Below are 23312 nucleotides of genomic sequence, written 5' to 3' on the forward strand. Positions count from 1 at the left end.
ATGGAAAGCATCATTTGAGAAGAACTGTTGGCTTAAGTGGAGCCACAGGCAATCCATGGGTATGTGGCAGCAAGGAGTCAAGGGGGAAAATATCTTAATTTCATTCTCCTCCTGCTCTCTGATATGCCAGTACCTCCCATTGGATAACCCATCTGAAAGCCAGAAGGCATGAAAACTGTTTGATGTAACTTCCCAGGTGACAAAAGGCAGAGGGCAACTATGAGATAGCTAGTATAGACACTGATTCTGGGGACAAGATCTAAGAGGGTGTCTCTCAGTTATTAATATATATCTTCCCTTGTTCCCAAAATAAAGACGTGTGTTTGAGAGGTGGTCTTCTAAGCTTTTCCTTGGAAGATTAGGCACTAACTGCCACAGAATTCTCATAGATTCTAGTCTCTTAATGAGTCATAGCTGAATGTGGTGTTAATCTCCTACCAATTTTTTTAAAAGGAGATCCTAGTCATTGTAGAAATGAAAATTCATAATTCTCAAAACAACTTCCAGTTAATCAAAGTTAGGTCATGAAAGGCAACCTATTTCTCATTTCTTATTTGTACTTTAAGTTTTATGAGAAATCAGAAAAAAGCTAGAGCAATCAGGAGTTGGAACTAGAGGTAGACCTGGAAGATTTCCTTCATCCTTTGTGGTTCACAAGTGTGTGTGCTGGCTTTTCCAGTATAACTTCCCAAGGCCACCAGCTTTTATTTGTAAGAAGGTTTGGTGAATCAGACCAGTTATATAATACCGTTGCTTTCTCCTTTTAACTCACTCCAACTTTTTCGGAGATAATTTATTTCCTGTCCCTTTAATCATTTTGCCTGTTCTTCTTTGGACTATTTCCAGTTTCTCCACATTCTTTTAAATAAAGCTTAAGTATTACAAAGAGCTATTCTGGGAAATCATTATTTAAAGAAAAATTGTTAAAGCATTTAAAAGTTTAAAAATGGCTACATAGATGTTAGAAAATGAAATGTTCCTGTCTAATAATGCTGATAGTAGAATTGTAGTAAATTAAATTACATCAGGTCAGAGCATAAAACCTTGAATGAAAGTTAAGCATATCAGGACCTGAGAAAGAAATACTTTGTTAAGAGAAAGTGATTTCTAAGAGTCAAAAATAAAACTAAGGCTAGAAAACTTTTCCTTGTACCAGTCACTAAAAATTCTCTCTTAAGATGGGGATCTAACTCATTTGTTCAGGAAGTTAAGATGCTAAAGTGGACACAAATCTCAAAGGAGCCCAGTTATTTCATTACATTAAAAGAAAAGACAATTTAGAAAAAAGTTAATGTTACTGTTTGTTGAAAGAAGGAAAGGTAACAAGTTTCAAAGTGTTTTAGATGGCAACCAGTGTCCTAATTGCCTTACATATTAATATTTTATTCCATCTTCAAAATCAATCATGAGAGGTAGAATATTCCAGTTGGCCTTTTTTTTTTTAATTTATTATTATTATACTTTAAGTTGTAGGGTACATGTGCCTAATGTGCAGGTTTGTTACATATGTATACTTGTGCCATATTGGTGTGCCGCACCCATCAACTTGTCATTTACATCAGGTATAACTCCCAATGCAATCCCTCCCCCCTCCCCCCTCCCCATGATAGGCCCCTGTGTGTGATGTTCCCCTCCCTGAGTCCAAGTGATCTCATTGTTCAGTTCCCACCTATGAGTGAGAACATGCGTTGTTTGGTTTTCTGTTCTTGTGATAGTTTGCTAAGAATGATGGTTTCCAGCTGCATCCATGTCCCTACAAAGGACACAAACTCATCCTTTTTGATGGCTGCATAGTATTCCATGGTGTATATGTGCCACATTTTCTTAATCCAATCTGTCACTGATGCACATTTGGGTTGATTCCAAGTCTTTGCTATTGTGAATAGTGCCACAATAAACATACATGTGCATGTGTCTTTATAGCAGCATAATTTATAATCCTTTGGGTATATACCCAGTAATGGGATGGCTGGGTCATATGGTACATCTAGTTCTAGATCCTTGAGGAATCGCCATACTGTTTTCCATAATGGTTGAACTAGTTTACAATCCCACCAACAGTGTAAAAGTGTTCCTATTTCTCCACATCCTCTCCAGCACCTGTTGTTTCCTGATTTTTTAATGATCGCCATTCTAACTGGTGTGAGATGGTATCTCACTGTGGTTTTGATTTGCATTTCTCTGATGGCCAGTGATGATGAGCATTTTTTCATGTGTCTGTTGGCTGTATGAATGTCTTCTTTTGAGAAATGTCTGTTCATATCCTTTGCCCACTTTTTGATGGGGTTGTTTGTTTTTTTCTCGTAAATTTGTTTGAGTTCTTTGTAGGTTCTGGATATTAGCCCTTTGTCAGATGAGTAGATTGCAAAAATTTTCTCCCATTCTGTAGGTTGCCTGTTCACTCTGATGGTAGTTTCTTTTGCTGTGCAGAAGCTCTTTAGTTTAATGAGATCCCATTTGTCAATTTTGGCTTTTGCTGCTGTTGCTTTTGGTGTTTTAGACATGAAGTCTTTGCCCATGCCTATGTCCTGAATGGTACTACCTAGGTTTTCCTCTAGGATTTTTATGGTATTAGGTCTAACATTTAAGTCTCTAATCCATCTTGAATTAATTTTCGTATAAGGAGTAAGGAAAGGATCCAGTTTCAGCTTTCTACTTATGGCTAGCCAATTTTCCCAGCACCATTTATTAAATAGGGAATCCTTTCCCCATTTCTTGTTTCTCTCAGGTTTGTCAAAGATCAGATGGCTGTAGATGTGTGGTATTATTTCTGAGGACTCTGTTCTGTTCTATTGGTCTATATCTCTGTTTTGGTACCAGTACCATGCTGTTTTGATTACTGTAGCCTTGTAGTATAGTTTGAAGTCAGGTAGCGTGATGCCTCCAGCTTTGTTCTTTTGACTTAGGATTGTCTTGGAGATGCGGGCTCTTTTTTGGTTCCATATGAACTTTAAAGCAGTTTTTTCCAATTCTGTGAAGAAACTCATTGGTAGCTTGATGGGGATGGCATTGAATCTATAAATAACCTTGGGCAGTATGGCCATTTTCACGATATTGATTCTTCCTATCCATGAGCATGGTATGTTCTTCTATTTGTTTGTGTCCTCTTTGATTTCACTGAGCAGTGGTTTGTAGTTCTCCTTGAAGAGGTTCTTTACATCCCTTGTAAGTTGGATTCCTAGGTATTTTATTCTCTTTGAAGCAATTGTGAATGGAAGTTCATTCCTGATTTGGCTCTCTGTTTGTCTGTTGCTGGTGTATAAGAATGCTTGTGATTTGTGCACATTAATTTTGTATCCTGAGACTTTGCTGAAGTTGCTTATCAGCTTAAGGAGATTTTGGGCTGAGACAATGGGGTTTTCTAAATATACAATCATGTCATCTGCAAACAGGGACAGTTTGACTTCTTCTTTTCCTAACTGAATACCCTTGATTTCTTTCTCTTGCCTAATTGCCCTAGCCAGAACTTCCAACACTATGTTGAATAGGAGTGGTGAGAGAGGGCATCCCTGTCTTGTGCCAGTTTTCAAAGGGAATTTTTCCAGTTTTTGCCCATTCAGTATGATATTGGCTGTGGGTTTGTCATAAATAGCTCTTATGATTTTGAGGTACGTTCCATCAATACCGAATTTATTGAGCGTTTTTAGCATGAAGGGCTGTTGAATTTTGTCAAAAGCCTTTTCTGCATCTATTGAGATAATCATGTGGTTCTTGTCTTTGGTTCTGTTTATATGCTGGATTATGTTTATTGATTTGCGAATGTTGAACCAGCCTTGCATCCCAGGGATGAAGCCCACTTGATCATGGTGGATAAGCTTTTTGATGTGTTGCTGAATCCGGTTTGCCAGTATTTTATTGAGGATTTTTGCATCGATGTTCATCAGGGATATTGGTCTAAAATTCTCTTTTTTTGTTGTGTCTCTGCCAGGCTTTGGTATCAGGATGATGTTGGCCTCATAAAATGAGTTAGGGAGGATTCCCTCTTTTTTTATTGATTGGAATAGTTTCAGAAGGAATGTTACCAACTCCTCCTTGTACCTCTGGTAGAATTCAGCTGTGAATCCATCTGGTCCTGGACTTTTTTTGGTTGGTAGGCTATTAATTATTGCCTCAATTTCAGAGCCTGCTATTGGTCTATTCAGGGATTCAACTTCTTCCTGGTTTAGTCTTGGAAGAGTGTAAGTGTCCAGGAAATTATCCATTTCTTCTAGATTTTCCAGTTTATTTGCATAGAGGTGTTTATAGTATTCTCTGATGGTAGTTTGTATTTCTGTGGGGTCGGTGGTGATATCCCCTTTATCATTTTTCATTGCGTCGATTTGATTCTTCTCTCTTTTCTTCTGTATTAGTCTTGCTAGTGGTCTGTCAATTTTGTTGATCTTTTCAAAAAACCAACTCCTGGATTCATTGATTTTTTGGAGAGTTTTTTGTGTCTCTATCTCCTTCAGTTCTGCTCTGATCTTAGTTATTTCTAGCCTTCTGCTAGCTTTTGAATGTGTTTGCTCTTGCTTCTCTAGTTCTTTTAATTGCGATGTTAGAGTGTCAATTTTAGATCTTTCCTGCTTTCTCTTGTGGGCATTTAGTGCTATAAATTTCCCTCTACACACTGCTTTAAATGTGTCCCAGAGATTCTGGTATGTTGTATCTTTGTTCTCATTGGTTTCAAAGAACATCTTTATTTCTGCCTTCATTTCGTTATCTACCCAGTAGTCATTCAGGAGCACGTTGTTCAGTTTCCATGTACTTGAGCGGTTTTGATTGAGTTTCTTAGTCCTGAGTTGTAGTTTGATTGCACTGTGGTCTGAGAGACAGTTTGTTATAATTTCTGTTCTTGTACATTTGCTGAGGAGTGCTTTACTTCCAATTACGTGGTCGATTTTGGAGTAAGTACCATGTGGTGCTGAGAAGAATGTATATTCTGTTGATTTGGGGTGGAGAGTTCTATAGATGTCTATTAGGTCTGCTTGCTGCAGAGATGAGTTCAATTCCTGGATATCCTTGTTAACTTTCTGTCTCGTTGATCTGTCTAATGTTGACAGTGGAGTGTTGAAGTCTCCCATTATTATTGTATGGGAGTCTAAGTCTCTTTGTAAGTCTCTAAGGACTTGCTTTATGAATGTGGGTGCTCCTGTATTGGGTGCATATATATTTAGGATAGTTAGCTCTTCCTGTTGAATTGATCCCTTTACCATTATGTAATGGCCTTCTTTGTCTCTTTTGATCTTTGTTGGTTTAAAGTCTGTTTTATCAGAGACTAGTATTGCAACCCCCACTTTTTTTTGTTCTCCATTTGCTTGGTAAATCTTCCTCCATCCCTTTATTTTGAGCCTATGTATGTCTCTGCGTGTGAGATGGGTCTCCTGAATACAGCAGACTAATGGGTCTTGACTCTTGATCCAGTTTGCCAGTCTGTGTCTTTTAATTGGAGCATTTAGTCCATTTACATTTAAGGTTAAGATTGTTATGTGTGAACTTGATCCTGCCATTATGATATTAACTGGTTATTTTGCTCGTTAGTTGATGCAGTTTCTTCCTAGCCTTGATGGTCTTTACATTTTGGCATGTTTTTGCAATGGCTGGTACCGGTTGTTCCTATCCATGCTTAGTGCTTCCTTCAGGGTCTCTTGTAAGGCAGGCCTAGTGGTGACAAAATCTCTAAGCATTTGCTTATCTGTAAAGGATTTTATTTCTCCTTCACTTATGAAACTTAGTTTGGCTGGATATGAAATTCTGGGTTTAAAATTCTTTTCTTTAAGAATGTTGAATATTGGCCCCCACTCTCTTCTGGCTTGGAGAGTTTCTGCCGAGAGATCTGCTGTTAGTCTGATGGGCTTCCCTTTGTGGGTAACCCGACCTTTCTCTCTGGCTGCCCTTAAGATTTTTTCCTTCATTTCAACTTTGGTGAATCTGGCAATTATGTGTCTTGGAGTTGCCCTTTTCGGGGAGTATCTTTGTGGTGATCTCTGTATTTCCTGGGTTTGAATGTTGGCCTGTCCTACTAGGTTGGGGAAGTTCTCCTGGATGATATCCTGAAGAGTGTTTTCCAACTTGGTTCCATTTTCCCCCTCACTTTCAGGCACCCCAATCAGACGTAGATTTGGTCTTTTTACATAATCCCATACTTCTTGCAGGCTTTGTTCATTTCTTTTTCTTCTTTTTTCTTTTGGTTTCTCTTCTCGCTTCATTTCATTCATTTGATCCTCAATCGCAGATACTCTTTCTTCCAGTTGATCGAGTCGGTTACTGAAGCTTGTGCATTTGTCACGTATTTCTCGTGTCATGGTTTTCATCTCTTTCATTTCGTTTATGACCTTCTCTGCATTCATTACTCTAGCCATCAATTCTTCCACTTTTTTTTCAAGATTTTTAGTTTCTTTGCGCTGGGTACGTAATTCCTCCTTTAGCTCCGAGAAATTTGATGGACTGAAGCCTTCTTCTCTCATCTCATGAAAGTCATTCTCTGTCCAGCTTTGATCCGTTGCTGGCGATGAGCTGCGCTCCTTTGCCGGGGGAGATGCGCTCTTATTTTTTGAATTTCCAGCATTTCTGCCCTGCTTTTTCCCCATCTTTGTGGTTTTATCTGCCTCTGGTCTTTGATGATGGTGATGTACTGATGGGGTTTTGGTGTAGGTGTCCTTCCTGTTTGATAGTTTTCCTTCTAACAGTCAGGACCCTCAGCTGTAGGTCTGTTGGAGATTGCTTGAGGTCCACTCCAGACCCTGTTTGCCTGGGTATCAGCAGCAGAGGCTGCAGAAGATAGAATATTTCTGAACAGCGAGTGTACCTGTCTGATTCTTGCTTTGGAAGCTTCCTCTCAGGGGTGTACTCCACCCTGTGAGGTGTGGGGTATCAGACTGCCCCTAGTGGGGGATGTCTCCCAGTTAGGCTACTCAGGGGTCAGGGACCCACTTGAGCAGGGAGTCTGTCCCTTCTCAGATCTCAACCTCCGTGTTGGGAGATCCACTGCTCTCTTCAAAGCTGTCAGACAGAGTCGTTTGCGTCTGCAGAGGTTTCGGCTGTGTTTGTTATTGCCCTGTCCCCAGAGGTGGAGTCTATAGAGACAGGCAGGTTTCCTTGAGCTGCTGTGAGCTCCACCCACTTCGAGCTTCCCAGCAGCTTTGTTTACCTACTTAAGCCTCAGCAATGGCGGGCGCCCCTCCCCCAGCCTTGCTGCTGCCTTGCCGGTAGATCACAGACTGCTGTGCTAGCAATGAGGGAGGCTCCGTGGGTGTGGGACCCTCCCGGCCAGGTGTGGGATATGATCTCCTGGTGTGCCTGTTTGCTTAAAGCGCAGTATTGGGGTGGGAGTTACCCACTTTTCCAGGTGTTGTGTGTCTCAGTTCCCCTGGCTAGGAAAAGGGATTCCCTTCCCCCTTGCGCTTCCCAGGTGAGGCAATGCCTCGCCCTGCTTCAGCTCTCGCTGGTCGGGCTGCAGCAGCTGACCAGCACCGATTGTCCGGCACTCCCCAGTGAGATGAACCCAGTACCTCAGTTGAAAATGCAGAGATCACCGGTCTTCTATGTCGCTCGCGCTGGGAGTTGGAGACTGGAGCTGTTCCTATTCGGCCATCTTGCTCCGCCCACCCCCAGTTGGCCTTTTTAATGAATAAGACATTAACTTAGATTTGAATCCAAGTTGGTCTGATCCAAAGACTATTTTTCCCACTACATTATGCTATAAATAATTTTCTAGTAAAAAAATTAATGTGCCAGGAAAGCCCTACATTTTAATATATAGAGTATATTTGTTTGTTTTGTAGGTGAAAATTTTAGACAATCTGCTTGTAAATTTGTGGTACAGGATGCTTCATAACTAAAAAAAATTCTTCAAAAATTATTCCTTGATCTGTTGATTGTATGTCATTAAACACATCTCTCTATGGAGAAAGAGAGATGTGAGTATGTTTTTTAATGAGAAGGAGTTGAGAAATTTCTATACATAAGAATAGGAAGATAAGAAAATAGGACAGAAATATTCTAAATTTGCAAAAGCAAGTTGATAAATTTTATTTTATGGTCAACAACACATTTACATATATTTTATCCCAAATTTTTCCTCAGGTATAATTAAATTTACTTGTAGTATCTCCAACACAGATACTGACATGAAAAGTTTCTCATTTCTGGATTTGGGCAAACTGTAATTTAATTAGATAAAGCCTCCTGCCTTCTAGTTATGGAGTAGTATAGAATTCATAGTGTATCTTTTTTCAGTGTCAGCTTCACCTTTATCTGAATTTTTTTTTTTTTTTTTTTTTGAGATGGAGTCTTGCTCTGTCGCCCATGCTGGAGTGCAGTGGCTCAATCTCGGCCCACTGCAAGCTCCGCCTGCCGGGTTCACGCCATTCTCCCGCCTTAGCCTCACCAGTAGCTGAGACTACAGGCGCCCGCCACCACTCCCGGCTAATTTTTTGTAGTGGAGACAGGGTTTCACCATGTTAGCCAGGCTTTTCTCGATCTCCTGACCTTGTGATCCACCTGCCTTGGCCTCCCAAAGTGCTGGGATTATAGGCGTGAGCCACCGCACCTGGCCCCTGAATTTTGAATATTGTGTATAAGTTCCTTGTTCTGTGAAATGTAGTTGATAGACCTGCTTAAGAAATTTCTTCCTTGTTCTGTCACTGATTGTCAGCAACATCAAAAGTTCCAACAGTTAGCATTTATTGAGCGCTTACTGAATGCCTAATATATTGCTAAGTACATTTTTATACACTATGTCAGTATTAACTCAGTTGTATAGACTGAAAAAGGTGTTTCCTGCCTTGAATGAGATCCTATATAATTTTAACATTAATTCATTATTGAATTTTCTTTTTAAAGTTAATTATTTTAATCAATTATATACACATATATAGTTTACCATATTTATCATTTTAAAGTGTACAGTTCAGTGATAAGAAATACATTTATATTCTTTTTCTTCTTTCATTACCCCCTCCCCTCTACCCTTCTTGGCCTCTAGTAACCAACATTCTACTCTCTATCTTCATGAGATCCACTTTTGTAGCTCTCACATATGAATGAGAACATGCATTATTTGTCTTTCTGTGTCTGGCTTATGTCACTTAACAAATCGCCTCCTGTTTCATCTATGTTACAGCAAATGAAACACTTCCAGTCTTTTTTATGGACAAATAGTATACTATTGTGTAATATACTACATTTTATTTACTCATTCATTGATAGACACTTAAAGTTGATTCCATATCATGGCTATTGTGAGTAGTGCTGCAGTAAACATGGGATTGGAGATATCTCTTTGCTATATTGATTTCCTTTCTTTTGTAGATATACCCAGTAGAGGAGCTGCTAGAGAACGGAGCAGTTCTATTTTTAGTGTTTTTTTTGAGGAAATTTTATACTATTCTCCCTGGTGGCAGTACTTTACATTCTCCCTAACAGTGTATGAGGGTTCCCATTTCTCTACGTTCATGCCAACATCTGTTATTGTCTTCTTGATGCAAGTCATTTTAACTGGGGTAAGATGATATCTCATTGTGGTTTTGACTTGTACTTCTCTGATGATTAGTGATGTTCAACATGTTTTTCATATTCCAGTTGGCCATTTGTATGTCTTCTTTTGAGAAATGTCTTTTTAAATTTTTTGCCCATTTTTAAATTGGATTTTTTTTTTTCTGTTGAGTTGTGTGAGCTTCTTCTATATTTTGGTTATTAGTCCCTTGTCAAATGTATAGTTTGCAAATATTTTCTTCCATCCTGTAGGTTTTCTTTTCACTTGTTGGCTTCATTTGCTGTGCAGAAGGTTTCTAGCTTGATGTGATCCCATTTGCCTACTTTTTTTTTTTCCTTTGGTTGCCTGTGTTTTTGAGGCTTTATGTTAAAAATCTTTGCCCAGACCAATGTTCCAGAGCATTTCCCCAATGTTTTCTTCTAGTAATTTCATGGTTTCAGGTATTAGATTTAAATCTTTAGTTCATTAAGATTTGATTTCTTTGTATGATGTGAGCTAGGGGTCGAGTTTCATTCTTCTGTACATAGTTATCCAGTTTTCCAGCATCATTTATTGAGATGAGTATCCTTTCCTCATTGTGTGTTCTTGTCACCTTTGTTGAAGATGAGTTGATTATAAATGCATGGATTTATATCTGGGTTCTATATTCTGTTCCATTGGTCCATGTGTCTGTTTTTATGCCATCATCATGCTGTTTTGGCTACTATAGCTTTGTAGTACACTTGAAAGTCATATAGTGTCATGCCTCCATCTTTGTTATTTTCACTCAGCATTGCTTTGGCTATTCAGGATCTTTTATGGTTCTATATAAATTTTAGGATTTTTATATGTGTGAAGAATAGAAATATTTTGATAAGGATTGCTTTGAATTTGTATTGTCATTTAAAAAATATTAATCTTCCCAATTCATGAGCATGGGATATCTTTCCATTTTTTTGTTTCCTCTTCAATTTTGCATTCGAGATTTTTTTTTTTTGTACAGATCATTCATATCTTTGGTTAGGTTGAGTCTTAGGTATTTTGCATTTTTTGTAGTTATTGTAAATAGGATTGCGATCTTGATTTCTTTTTCAGATTGTTTGCTGTTGGCATATATAAATATCACTGATTTTTATATGTTGACTTTGTATCCTGGAACTGTAATGAATTCGTTGATCAGTTCTAATATATATATATATTTTTATGTCAGTGTCTTTAAATTTATCTAGCTATAAGATCACGTTGTCTGTGAAGAAGGCTAATTGGACTTATTTCTGTCAAATTTGGATGCTCTTTTTCTCTTTTTCTTGCTTATTTGCTCTGTCCAGAACTTCTGGTATTATGTTGTATAAAAGTTGTGAAACTGGGCATCCTGATATTGTTCCAGATCTTATAAGAAAGGCTCTCAATTTTTCCCTGTGGAGTGCAACCTCACAGTGTGAGGTTGTCATATATGGCCTTTATTATTTTGAGGTATGTTACTTCCATATGAAGTAACAGTTTGATGAGCATTTTTATCATAAAGAAAAGCTGAATTTTATTTTATTTTATTAAGTGCTTTTTTTGTCATCTATTGAAATAATCATATGCTTCTTTTCTTTTCCTTTTTTTTGAGAGAGGGTCTCACTCTGTCAAACATGTGCTATCTCTTTTGGCCAAGTTACAGAGCAGTTTCCAGGGCTGGGTATGTGGGGAGGTGGTACCATCTACAGTCTTTGTTTCTGCCTGCCCTCAGGGATATTTCTCTCTTCAGGAATTCAGGATACTTTCCGTTGGTTAGGGTAAGGACAGGTCTCTCTAACAGGGAACCTAAGATGTGGGGAAAGTTGCTTGACCACCTTAATCTCACTTTTTGCAGTATGGAAACTGTAAGTTGGGAGATTTTTCTGCATGTTTGTTGCCAGGCAGAAAGGGAGGAGGAGTGTCATAGACGTGGAAGTTCAATTCTTCTACAGTTTGCTCAGTTTTTTCACTTCTCTGTGGCCTTGGTATCTGTCTCATCCTCGTATTTGAGTTCTCAGTTATTGCTGGTGCAAATATCTGCTCTGTATATTTGTTTTTGTTTCTGTGGGGTGCAGGGGGTGAAACCATTCTGCTTCTACACTGTTATTTTAAAACTAGAAGTCCTGTTATTGAATTTCTAAAACAAAATTGTAAACAAAAGTTTTCAAGGGCTAACCATGTGCTAGGCATTGTGCTGAATTCAGAGGTGATGTTTGCCAGCAAAAAGCTCATTGTATAATGCAAGGAAAACATATACACACACATCCTTCAAGGCAAGTATACCATAACCTAGAAGAAAGAACACTCAAAGGATCTTGGAGAAACAGTATTTGGCTGGTAGCTACAGTTGTAGGGTCGATGCTTTGGAACTGATAGTTAAGTGTATACATTTTCTAAGAAAATATTAGGAATTTTTATACACATACACACAGGATTTTCTAGTAATCTAAATTTTATTCATATTGCATCATAATGTAAGTTTTATGCCATATTCTTGCCCATTTACTCTTGAGTTCTCCACTCTGTGCTTGCTGTGTCAATTGACTGCTTTGGACAGGAGTGTTGGAACAGTAAATTGAAGGAACATCATTGTAGCACAACTGAGTGTCTGTAGCTGGGTAGCATACATCTGTGCTATAGTCTTGACTATTCTCTTGTTATGAATGTGTGATGCTTGATAACCTTTTCTTGCATACACCTTTTCTATTCCTCCTAGCTCATATGTTTTCACATAAAGGCTTTTTGGTAATTTTGTCACAAGTGGCTAGACATGTTAAATAAAATAAATTCAAAGACTTTTCTGTCAATATTGTTTTGTCCTTTAAAACAAAATAAAATTACCAGAACAATTATAATAAGCTATTTTTTGCAGGTATTCAAGCAAATGTTACCTGATTATTTAATAATGATGCATATTATTTTCATTATTTTTAGGTTATAAATATTTTTAATTTCTATTTTGCTTCCTTGACCGTGAGTTGTTCAGAATTATATTTATAATTTCTAAAAGTGTTCAGTTATCTTATTATATTTTGATTACTGATTTAAAAAATTATCATTTATATGATAATAAATTCATGAATAATAATTCATTTTCATACGATAGTCTTTGAAAAATGTTGTTACCGGATGTATTGGCTAGTACTTCTAATTTCTGATATAATTGTTTCAGATGTGCTTGAAAAAAGATATACTTTCCAAACATATCCCCTACTGCTGTATGCAATATTCTATGCATGTCCATTAAATCAAACTTCTTGTATTATTTTAAACATTCTACATCTTAACGGATTTTTATCTGCTTGGTCTATCACTTACTGAAAAATTCTCAGTTGTCTTATTGTATTTCTATCAGTTTTTTCTTCATATATTTTGAAGCTGAGTTGTAACTGTGTAAATTTAAAATTGCCAAATTTTCTTTGTGAATCAAACTCTTTCATAAGATATGAAACATTTTATTTTCAGAAATGCTTTTGTTTAAAAATCTAATATATGAGGTAATACAAATTTTACCTATTATATAATACAAAATAATACAAATTTTGTTTTGGTTAAAATTTAACTTGTATATATTTTCCATCCTTTCACTTTAACATTTTATTATTTCTTAAGTTTTCAGTGTCTTTTGAAATAAAATATACCGTTTTCCATTCCCAGATGGCTGAATAGGAAAGCTCTGGTCTGTAGCTCCCAGTGTGATCAACACAGAAGATGGGTGATTTCTGCATTTCCAACTGACGTACCTGGTTCGTCTCACTGGGACTGGTTGGACAGTGGGTGCAGCCCACGGAGGGTGAGCTGAAGCAGGTTGGGATGTCACCTCACCCAGGAAGCACAAGGGGCCAGGGGATTTCCCTTTCCTAGCCAAGGGAAGCCATGACAGACTGTACTTTGGATTGACTGTACACTCTCGCCCAAATACTGTGCTTTTCCCATGATCTTAGCAACCAGCAGACCAGGAGATTCTCTCCCATGCGTGGCTCAGTGGGTCCCACACCCATGGAGCCTTGCTTACTACTAGTGCAGCAGTCAGAGATCCACCTGCGAGGCTGCAGCCTGGCTGGGGGAGGGGAGTCTGCCATTTCTGAGGCTTGACTAGGTAAACTAAGCAGCTGGGAAGCTCAAACTGCACAGAGTCCACTGCAGCTCACCAAGACCTACTGCCTTTATAGACTCCATCTCTGTAAGCAGGGCACACCTGAACCAAAGGCAGCAGAAACTTCTGCAGACTTAAACATCTCTGTCTGACAGCTCTGAAGAGAGCAGTGGTTCTTCCAGCACAGCGTTTGAGCTCTGAGAATGGACAGACTGCCTCCTTAAGTGGGTCCCTGACTCCCCTGTAACCTAACTGGGAGACACCTCCCAGTAGGGGCCGACAGACACCTCATACAGGCAGGTGCACCTCTGGGCAAAGCTTCCAGAGGAAGGATCAGTCAGTAATATTTGCTGTTTTGCAGTAGTTGCTGTTCTACAGCCTCTGCTGGTGATACCCAAGCAAACAGGGTCTGGAGTGAACCTCCAGCAAACTCCAACAGACCTGCAGTTGAGGGACCTGACTGTTAGAAGGAAAACTAACAAACAGAAAGGAATAGCATCAAAAACACCAAAAAGACATCTACATCAAACCCCATCTGCAGGTCACCAACATCAAATACCAAAGGTAGATTAAAACCACAAAGATGGGAAGAAACCAGAGCAGAAAAGCTGAACATTCTAAAGATCAGAGTGTCTCTCCTCCTCCAAAGGATTGCAGCTCCTTGCCAGCAACAGAACAAAGATGGACAGAGAATGACTTTGATGAGTTGACAGAAGTAGGGTTCAGAAGGTTGGTAATAACAAACTTCTCCAAGCTAAAGGAGCATGTTCTAACTCATCCCAAGGAAACTAAAAACCTTGAATAAAAGGTTAGACAAATGGCCAAAATAAACAGTATAGAACACACCTTACATGACCTGATAGAGCTTGAAACCATGGCATGAGAACTTCGTGACTCATGCACTAGCTTCAATAGCAGATTCGAACAAGTGGAAGGAAGGGTATCAGTGATTGAACATTAAATTAATGAAATAAAGTGAGAAGACATGTTTAGAGAAAAAAGAGTAAAAATAAATGAACAAAGCCTCCAAGAAATATGCTAGGTGTAAAGACCAAATCTACGTTTGATTGGTGTACCTGAAAGTGATGGGGAGAATGGAACCAAGTTGGAAAACACTCTTCAGGATATTATTGAAGTGGCTAACCTAGCAAGGCAGGCCAACATTCAAATTCAGGAAATACAGAGAACACCACAAAGATACTCCTTGAGAAGAGCAACCCCAAGACACATAATTATCAGATTCACGTAGGTTGAAATGAAGGAAAAAGTTTTTAAGGGCAGCCAGAGAGAAAGATCAGGTTACTCATAAAGGGAAGCCCATCAGACTAACAGTGGATCTCTCTGCAGAAACCCTATAAGCCAGAAGAAACTGGGGGGCAATATTCAACATTCTTAAAGAAAAGAATTTTCAACCCAGAATTTCATATCCAGACAAACTAACCTTCGTAACAGAAGGAGAAATAAAATCCTTTATAGACAAGCAAATGCTGAGAGATTTTGTCACCACCAGGCCTGCCTTACAAGAGCTCCTGAAGGAAGCACTAAACATGGAAAGGAACAACCAGTACCAGCCACTGCAAAAACTTGCCCAATTGTAAAGACCATTGATTCTAGGAAGAAACTGCATCAATTAATGGGCAAAATAACCAGCTAACATCATAATGACAAGATCAAATTCACACATAACAATGTTAACCTTGAATATAAATAGGCTGATTGCCTCAATTAAAAGACACAGGCTAGCAAATTGGGTAAAGAGTTAAGACCCATCAGTGTGCTATATTCAGGAGACCCATGTCATGTGCAGAGACACACATAAGCTGAAAATAAAGGGATGGCAGAAGATCTACCAAGAAAATGGAAAGCATAAAAAAGCAGGGGTTGCAATCCTAGTCTCTGATAAAATAGACTTTTAACCAGCAAAGTTCAAAAGAGAAAAAGAAGGCCATTATATAATAGTAAAGTGATCAATTCAACATGAAGAGCTAACTGTCCTAAATATATATGCACCCAATACAGTAGCACCCAGATTCGTAAAGCAAGTCCTTAGAGACCTACAAAGAGACTTAGACTACCACACAATAATAATAGAGACTTTAACACCCCACTTTCAATATCAGAAAGATCAATGAGACAGAAGGTTAACAAGGATATACAGGGCTTGAACTCAGCTGTGCACCTAGTTGATCTAATAGACATCTACAGAACTTTCCACCCCTAATCAACAGAATATACTTTCTTCTCAGTGCCGCATTGAACTTATTCTAAAATTGACCACATAATTGAAGTAAAGCACTCCTCAGCAAATGTAAAAGAACAGAAATCACAACACACTGTCTCTCAGACCACAGTGCATTAAAATTAGAACTCAGGAATAAGAAACTCACTGAAAACCGCACAACTACATGGAAACTGAACAATCTGCTTCGGAATGATGACTGGGTAAATAACAAAGTGAAGACAGTAATACACACGTTCGTTAAAACCAATGAGAAAAAAGACACAACATACCAGAATCTCTGGGACACATTTAAAGCAGTGTGTAGGGGAAATTTATAGCACTAAATGCCCACAATAATTGACACCCTAATATCACAATTAAAAGAACTAGAGAAGCAAGAGCAAACACATTCAAAAGCTAGCAGAAGGCAAGAAATAACAAAGCTCAGAGCAGAACTGAAAGAGATAGAGACACGAAAAACTCTTCAAAAAATTCAGTGAACCCAGGAGCTGTTTTTTTTTTTTTGAAAAGATCAACAAAATTGATAGACTGCTAGCAAGACTAATAAAGAAGAAAAGAGAGAAGAATCAAATAGATACAACAAAAACTGATAAAAGGGATATCATCACCAATCTTACAGAAATAAAAACTACCATCAGAGAATACTATAAACACCTCTACACAAATAAACTAGAAAATCTAGAATAAGTGGATAAATTCCTGGACACATACACCCTTCCAAGACTAAACCAGGAAGAACTTGAATTTCTGAATGGACCAATAACAGGCTCTGAAATTGAGACAATAATGAAGAGCCTACCAACCACAAAAAGTCCAGGACTATACACATTCACAGCCAAATTCTACCAGCAGTAAAAAGAGGAGCTGGTACCATTCCTTCTGAAACAATTCCAATCAATAGAAAAAGAGGAAATCCTCCCTAACTCATTTGATGAGGCCAGCATCATCCTGATACCAAAGCCTGGCAGAGATACAACAAAAAAAGAGAATTTTAGATCAATATCCCTGATGAACATCGATGCAAACATCCTCAATAAAGTACGGGCAAACCGAATCCAGCAGCATGTCAAAAAGCTTATCCACCACGATCACGTCAGCTTCATCCCTGGGGTGCAAGTCTGGTTCAACATATGCAAATCAATAAACATAATCCATCACATAAACAGTACCAATGACTGAAACCACCTGATTATCTCAATAGATGCACAAAAGGCCTTCAACAAAATTCAACAGCTCTTCATGCTAAAAACTCTCAGTAAACTAGGTATTGATGGAACGTATCTCAAAATAATAAGAGCTATTTATGACAAACCCACAGCCAATATCATACTGAATGGGTAAAAACTGGAAGCATTCCCTTTGAAAACCAGCACAATTCAAGGATGCCCTCTCTCACCACTCCTCTTCAACATAGTGTTGGAAGTTCTGGCCAGGGCAATCAGGCAACAGAAAGAAATAAGGGTATTCAATTAGGGAAAGAGGAAGTCAAATTGTCCCTGTTTGCAGATGACATGATTGTATATTTAGAAAACCCCATCGTGTCAGCCCCAAATGTCCTTAAGCTGATAAACAACTTCAGCAAAGTCTCAGATACAAAATCAATGTGCAAAAATCACAGCATTCCTGTACACCAGTAACAGACAAACAGAGAGCCAAATCATGAGTGAACTCCCATTCACAATTGCTACAAAGAGAATAAAATTCCTAGGAATCCAACTTACAAGGAATGTGAAGGACCTCTTCAAGGAGGACTACAAACACTGCTCAACAAAATAAAAGAGGACACAAACAAATGGAAGAATGTTCCATGGATAGGAAGAATCAATATTGTGAAAATGGCCATACTGCCCAAGGTAATTTATAGATTCAATGCCAACCCCATCAAACTACCAATGACTTTCTTCACAGAATTGGAAAAAAATACTTTAACGTTCATATGGAATCAAAAAAGAGCCTGCATTGCCAAGACAATTCTAAGCCAAAAGAATAAAGCTGGAGGTATCACACTACCTGACTTCAAACTGTACTACAAGGCTACAATATCCAAAACAGCATGATACTGGTACCAAAACAGAGATATAGACCAATGGAGCAGAAGAGAGGTCTCAGAAATAACACCCCACATCTACAGCCATGTGATCTTTGACAAACCTGACCAAAACAAGAAATGGGGAAATAATTCCCTGTTTAATAAATGGTGCTGGGAAAACTGGCTAGCCATAGTAGAAAGCTGAAACTGGATCCCTTCCTTACATCTTATACAAAAATTAATTCAAGATGGATTAAAAACTTAAATTTTAGATCTAAAACCATAAAAACTCTAGAAGAAAACCTAGGCAATACCATTCAGGACATAGGCATGGGGAAGAACTTCATGACTAAAACACCAAAAGCAATGGCAACAAAAACCAAAATTGACAAATGGGATCTAATTAAACTAAAGAGCTTCTGCACGGCAAAAGAAATTACCGTCAGAGTGAAAAGGCAACCTACAGAATGGGAGAAAATTTTTACAATCTACCCATCTGACAAAGGGCTAATATGCAGTATCTACAAAGAACTTAAACAAATTTACAAGAAAAAAATCAAACAGCCCTATCAAAAATTGGGCAAAGGATATCAACAGACACTTCTCAAAAGAAGACTTTTATGCAGCCAACAGACACATGAAAAATGCTCATCATCACTGGTCATCAGCAAAATGCAAATCAAAACCACAATGAGATACCATCTCATGCCAGTTAGAATGGCGATCATTAAAACGTCAGGAAACTACAGTTGCTGGAGAGGATGTGAAGAACTAGGAAGGCTTTTACACTGTTGGTGGCAGTGTAAATTAGTTCAGCCATTGTGGAAGACAGTATGGTGATTCCTCAAGGATCTAGAACTAGAAATACCATTTGACCCAGCCATCCCATTACTAGGTATATACACAAAGAATTATAAACCATGCTACTATAAAGACACATGCACACGTATGTTTATTGCAGCACTATTCACAACGGCAAACACTTGGAACCAACCCAAATGTACATCAATGATAGACTGGATTAAGAAAATGTGGAACATACACACCATGGAATACTGTGCAGTCATAAAAAAGGATGAGTTCATGTCCTTTGCAGGGACATAGATGAAGCTGTAAACCATCATTCTCAGCAAACTATCACAAGGGCAGAAAACCAAACAGCGCATGTTCTCACTCATAGGTGGTAATTGAAGGATGAGAACACTTAGACACAGGGCAGGGAACAACACATACTGGGGCCTTTTGCGGGGTGGGGGGCTTGGGAGGGATAGCATTATGAGAAATACCTAATGTAAATGATGATTTGATGGGTGCAGTAAACCAACATGGCTCATGTATACCTGTGTAACAAACCTGCACGTTGTGCACATGTACCCTAGAACTTAAAGTGTAATTTAAACAAAACAAAACAAAAAGAATGGTGATAGAATCAGATTCTCCCCTCTGGGGCATTTGCTTATGAGATATATGGAGAGAGTTGGCACCTGGTTGTTGAAGTAGAAGTTGAAAGACAGGCAGAGAGATAAAGAACTGTGGTTATGCAACTTGAATTATTCTGTGTTCCGTAGACATTTCATGAGTTGCAGCTGTGGTATGCCAGAGCTGGCTGTGTGGTCCCGAGAACTGGTTGTATGCATCCCTTTTCAGCTCTACCTTCAGAGACATCTGGTTGGTGGGAGTATTTGTACCATGTGAATTGGTTAATGCTGCAGATCAGGGTCCCTACCCCTTTTCTCCAGATCTGGTTGTTAAATGTTTATCAGCACACCACTGAGTTGGGGACCGGATGGTGTAGGAAGCAGGTAGAAGCAGCCACTTCCTCTGCATCTTTCGCCTTAAAATCAATGTTGAATGGAATATGGTAACATGATTGTTATTAAGGCTATAATAAAGAAGATACTTAAATAGGAGAAAAAAGATATAAAATATAGCTAAAGTTTCTTTAAATGAAGTAATCTCTGTCTTTTAATTGAAGTGAGTTAAAATTATTGATATTGCTGATGCATTTGAAATTTTTTCTAAAATCTTGTTTTGTGCTATTTCTGTCTCCTCTCTTCAATATTTTTTCTTTTTGTTCAATTTTTCCTTTGTTATTGTGGATAGCCAATTATTTTTCTGTCTTTTTCCTCATTACAACTCCCTGCTCTGCCTGTTACGAAGTTATTATTTCTTTATTTATTTATTAACCCCTTAGCAAATTGTAAGGTTAAACCAGTACCTTTCACACCTTCCCAAGCGTAGCTTGAATACATTTAGAACACTAACTCAGATCACTATCCTCCCAACATATATGCCATAAATATGTCCAATATGTATGTCAGATCCTTTAGGTTGATTCTGTTTTCCCTCTTCTCCTTACGAATTAAACACTGTTGCTCTTTTTATATGATCATGGCAGTTTGTATTTACCTATATATTTATCAGTTCTTTACACTTCTTCATTTCTTGTTATATTCCAGGTTTCATATGTAGAATTATTTTCTTTCTGCCTGAATAACATCCTAGAGATGCTTTTAGTGAGGGTCTTTGGATAAATTTATTCAGTTTTTGTTTATGTGAAAATGTTTTTATTTTTCTTCATTCTTGAAAAATAGTTTTGCTTTGTCATAGAATTCTACATGGAGAGTTATTTTCTCTTAGCTCATTGAAGAACATTTTTTCCCTATAACTACCAACTTGCATTGGTAATGTTAAAACGTCAGACTATCTTAAGTAGAGGTGCTGCTGTGGATGTTACAATGCAGTGGTCTCTGCTCACTTGGGCTGTGGGTTAGCAGCAAGTGTGTTGCTTGCTAAAAGATACTAAGAGCAACGTTTTTTGCAATCCAGTTTCTTTAAACTTTCCTGGCATTCAGGATTCAGAGCACTCCATTAATCTATCTATTCAGCTTCTTCTTCATTCCATCAAGGACACATTCACTGTTTCAATATCCTTACTCTGAATATTGGTTCCCAGGCTATCTTTCAGCCAAAGGAAGAGAAAATTTCATACCAAGCCTTTCTGTAGGAACATTTAGAAAACCTTTAGCCTCATGACATTTTCTCTGCTTAAGCCACCTACTGGCCTTGGGAACTCTTTGATGCAGGAGAGTTTGAAGATTCAGAGAGATTGTTTCCAATTCAAGCTGCTTGTATTCTAGAAACCTAAACCCTAGTGCTGTTTAATCAGACTGGAGGGAGATTCCAGGGAGGGCTTATGTCTTGTGGAACACCGGGTCGGCTAATAGATGTAAAATAACAAATTCCTTCAGAGTGCTAGTGAACACTTGCCAGTGAACACTAGCATATCTTTTCTGATTTCTAATTGGAATGCATGGCTCTTATTGTTGTTATTATGTGTGTGTGTGTGTGTTACTTTATTCTACAGCAAGAGAGTCTGCTTCTGCAGTATTGTTGTACTGACATATAAAACATTTTAATATATCTCTTTAAGATAATGTAAAAGTTATGTTAATTTTAAAAAATATTTGCTGATTGACTGTGTGAAAATGTACTTTATGGTCACTCAGAACCTGCTCCTTATATCTGAATCTTTTATTAGTTGAGTGACATTAGGCAAGTTTTGTTTAACACCTGCTCTCATTTGTAAAATAGAAATAGCAACAAACTACCTCCCAGAGTCTTTGTGAAGATTAAATGAACGTAGCATAATGCATTATTCACTTCCAGTAGGTTATTAATGACTTCTTTGAGTATTGATATTTATATATCTCTAGCATTCAGCATAAGACTAGCACTAGTTTATGCCAAACGAATGAATGAATGAGTGAATGAGAAAATGTTGCATAAAACAGTTGTGTAATAAAACACAGCAGTAAATAAGTTAGTATCAAAAGAATAATAAGGATATTATTCTTCATCACCACTGCAAGTGTTGTTCAAAGTAATCGGAGATCAGTGGTGGCTGGAACAAGTTGAAAGTCTTGTGAGTTGGTGAAATAGCTTAGCCTTTAAAAGTTACTACGGTTTGGATAAGAGCAGGTCATGAACAAATGAACAGCATAAGCAAAATGTAAATTTTGGAATCCAACAAGATATGAGCATAGTGAGGTATGATTTTGGAAGCTTGGGAAGCAGATTATGAAGAAACTGGATCTTATTTTATATGCAGAAAATATACTGAAAGTTTTGAATGACATATGACATACATTTCAAAGATTAGTGTGAAGGTATTTGTGGAACTTATTGTAAAGAGTATGGAAGTAGGAAGAACACGAGGTTTTGGTGTATCTAGAAATCATGCAATAGAAGTTCAGGCTAAGGTGCTAGTAGGGTAAGATAAATGAACTCTCTGTTTCTTAAATACTTGTACCCAAAAGTGAAAGTTTTAAAGGAAGATTGGAAATTGCTGCACATGTGCTTTAGACTGGATTGTTTCTACTATTCTCTTTTATAGATGTGATGAAATGCTAGTAAGCTTGAAAATTTATCACCAAATATTTATTGCACAACTCATATCTTCCAGAATATTTTAGGCACCTAAGATAAAGATATAGTTTAGACAGGCAAGATTCCTGTTGTCATGGATATAATATTATTCTGGAGAAATCCAGTAGTGACAGGAAAGCAAAAAACTGAAATTTCCTAAAATAATTCCAGTGCTGTGAAGATAAAACGGGGTAATGTGATAGAGTGAGCCAGGAAGTGGCACTATTTGATAAAGGGGCTTCGGAAGGTGTCCTTGAGAAGGTGCTGAGATCTGACATGACTAAAGTGGTCACCATTCAGAGACAGAATTCCAGAGAGAGAACCAAGTGTAAATATTCAAAGGTGAGAAATAACTTTATATGTTTCAGGAGCTGAAAGAAGATTGGCGTGGCTGATAAATAGTGAGCATGGGAGAGAGTGGTAAAAAAATATAGCTGTAGAATTGGACAGTGGTAACATTATATAGAGTTTCAGAGCTCATGGTCAGAAGTGGAAATTTTATTTTTAGTTCAATGGGGAAAAGTCGAAGTTTTAAGTTTGTGGTGGTATGGTCAGATATATCTTGTTGAAATATAATTTTGGGTGGTATTGGGAAAATTTACTATAAGATAGCAAGAGTGAAGACAGGAAGACCAATTGCCCTTTGGTTGTTCAGGTAAGCTGAGTGGGGATTTGTACTAGAATGAGATTGTTGGAGATGGGAAAAAAGCAAATAATTCAGGATATATTTTGGAGGCAGGGCTTACAACAGTTATTCTCTGCTACCCAGTGAAATAAGTACCATTCTGAAAATCTTTCATGGATTTAAAAAATGATTTCTTTCATCAGCCCCAAAAATATATATTGAAGAAAAAAGAATTGAATACTAAAATGCCGAAAACTAAACAAACATTTGTTCAATGTTTATATATTTTGTAAAATGTGGAAATAAAACATAGACATCTATATTGTTGTTATACTTATTTTTACTATGCTTAATAATGTAATCCATTAATTATATATGATAATTATTATAATAAGTATGGCACAACTAAAATGACTCAAAGAAATTATTCTCCTACTA

The sequence above is a fragment of the Macaca nemestrina genome, chromosome 12, assembly GCF_043159975.1.
Source record: "Macaca nemestrina isolate mMacNem1 chromosome 12, mMacNem.hap1, whole genome shotgun sequence".
In the NCBI taxonomy this organism is placed as follows: domain Eukaryota; kingdom Metazoa; phylum Chordata; class Mammalia; order Primates; family Cercopithecidae; genus Macaca; species Macaca nemestrina.